We start from the raw sequence: 2,626 nt of genomic DNA, 5'->3' as shown, positions 1-2,626 counted from the left end.
GACATCTTCAAGTAGAAGCTAGATAACCAATTATCAGAGATGTTGTAAAGAGCTTTCCTGATCAGGGTAAGACTGAAGTAAAAACCACTAACCTCTTTCAGTTCTGAGATTGGCGATTCTGTGGTTCTGTGGCTAAAATCAGCTACCACCCAACCAAAGAAAACCTTATAGCTTATGTAATAGCTGGTAGAGGCTAGGTCTCCTCGTGTAAAAAAGTGTGAAAATCCAGAGGAAGATGAACTGAGACTTGGGACAAAAATGAAGCTACTATTCAGAGGTTTTGTTTAAGTGACTAGCAAGCTGTACTAACAGAAATGCTAATGCTCAGGTAAGATGGGGATCTGTACATCTGGCCTTCCTGTATTAAATAGGACAGAACAGTCTGTAGAATGCTTTTCCCAACTCTTGATGTATCATAATTGCTAACATTTACATAGTACTTAATATGTCCCAGATAACTATGCTAAGTGCTTTTCTGTTAACACATTTGATCCACACAACCACCCAGGGAGGTAGGTGCTATTATTATAAATAGGGGTCTATTTTACAAATAAAAAAACTTGAGTCAAACAGGTTAAATGATTTGCCCAGGGTCACAGAGCTCAGTGTATAAGGCTGGATTTGAGCTCTGATCTTCCTGACTCTTGGCCCAGTGCCCTATCCTATCCCACTGCACCACCTAAATTACATGAGTATTCTATGGTTATTCAACATCCCCTGAAGTCCTATGGTCCTATTCTTGGTCTGGTCCTGAAAGCATAACACCTGAAATGTCTGGAAAACTCATAGTCGTGCAAGCTGCATGAAGCCTTGGAGGCCTTTGGGAATGTGATTTGCAGTTGTAGCCAAGAATCTGGAATGTGCTGAAGGATTCATTCAATCAAAAAATAAGTATTGGGGGCAGCTCGGTAGTGCAGTGGATAAAGCACCAGCTCTGGATTCAGGAGGACCTGAGTTTAAATTTGACCTCAAATACTTGACACTTACTGGCTGTGTGATCCTGGGCAAGTCATTAACCCTCATTGCCCCGCCCCCCAAAAAAGTATTAAGTGCCCATTATGTGCCATGCACTGTCCTAAGGGCTGAGGATACAGGTGTATATATAAAGAATAAAACAATCTCTACTCACAATGAACTTCGAGTCTAAAGGGAGAAATAAGCACATAGAGAAATTTATGCAGAATAAATAATACAAATGAAGTAGTTAAACATAAAGTATTGGAGAGGCCTGGCAGTTGAGGGGATTGGGAAAGGCTTCTGATTGAGCTGCATCTTGAAAGAAAATAAGAAAAAAACAAAACAAAATTTAAAAAAAAAAAAGAAAGAAAATAAGGATTCTGTGAGGCACAGGTAAGGAAGGAGTGCATTCTAGGCATGGGAAATGGTCACCGAAACAACTTGGGAGACAGGACATGAAATATACGTGAGGAACAGAAGGAAGGCCAGTTAGTTGGGCTGGACTGCAGAATGGTAAAGGGAATATGATTGTTTGCTCCAGTGGCATTGTAGAGAATCAAGGTGAATACACTCTGGATATCAAAGCACAATGAGTCCTGTAATTTTTTTTCTTTCTTTCTTTTTTTAGTTTAACAATCTATTTTTTTTCCTTCCCCCATTCTGTTAGAAAGAAAGAAAGAAAAACCTTGAAATAAATAATGAAGAGTGGAACATTTCCAATATCAGTGGAACCTGTTACCTAACATTTATCAGAGCATTTTCTGGAGTAAATTCTCTTCTCCCATTTCTTTTCCATTTTTCATGTAAGCTTTCTGGAGACTCCTTAGAAAGAACGTTACAGTAGTCTTATATACTCCATTTTTTTTTTTTTACCAGAGTTTTCCCTCTGAGATGATCTTTTGCATGTCCTTTGTTGAGGGAACATTTATTTGCTAGCCACCTCTGCACCACACTACAGGTTCCCTTTCTGGCATCTCCAAATCCACCCTTTGGAACCTGGATTGAGAGGCTCCAATAGGTGAAATTTTGCCCTATCTTGCCCAGATCCAGGCCTTTATATTCCTTCCTGACCATGAGAACTGTATACTCCTCACCTTTTCCACTTCCCCTTTCTGTTAAGAATTGTTGGGGGCAGTTAGGTGGTGCAGTGGATAAAGCACTGACCCTGGATTCAGAAGGACCTGAGCTCAAATCCTGCCTCAGACACCTGACACTAGCTGTGTGACACCCTCACTGCCTCACCAAAAAAAAAAAAAAAAAGACTATAAACTTGTAATAGAAAGCAAACTCCTTGCTCTAGCTAGTATCTATGTACTCAGAACTTAGCACAATGCCTAGCACATAATAAGCATTTCATTTTTCTGTCCATCTCTTCCAATCTATCCATAGAGATCTCTTTCTAGTCTTATCCATTCATCTATCTCTTATCTCATTATCTTACTAGTCACCTACCTTATTTTGGAATAAGAGAGAATACAGCCAGGGGCAGCTAGATGGCGCAGTGGATAGAGCACCGGCCCTGGAGTCAGGAGTACCTGAGTTCAAATCTGGCCTCAGACACTTAATACTTAACTAGCTGTGTGACCCTGGGCAAGTCACTTAACCCCAATTGCCTCACTAAAAAAAAACAAAAAAAAAAAACAAAAATAAATAAAAATTTAAAAAAAGA

Source organism: Dromiciops gliroides, chromosome 4 (assembly GCF_019393635.1).
Source record: "Dromiciops gliroides isolate mDroGli1 chromosome 4, mDroGli1.pri, whole genome shotgun sequence".
NCBI classification, from domain to species: domain Eukaryota; kingdom Metazoa; phylum Chordata; class Mammalia; order Microbiotheria; family Microbiotheriidae; genus Dromiciops; species Dromiciops gliroides.
The sequence above is the reverse complement of the archived record's forward strand: the minus strand, read 5'-3'. Positions refer to the sequence as shown.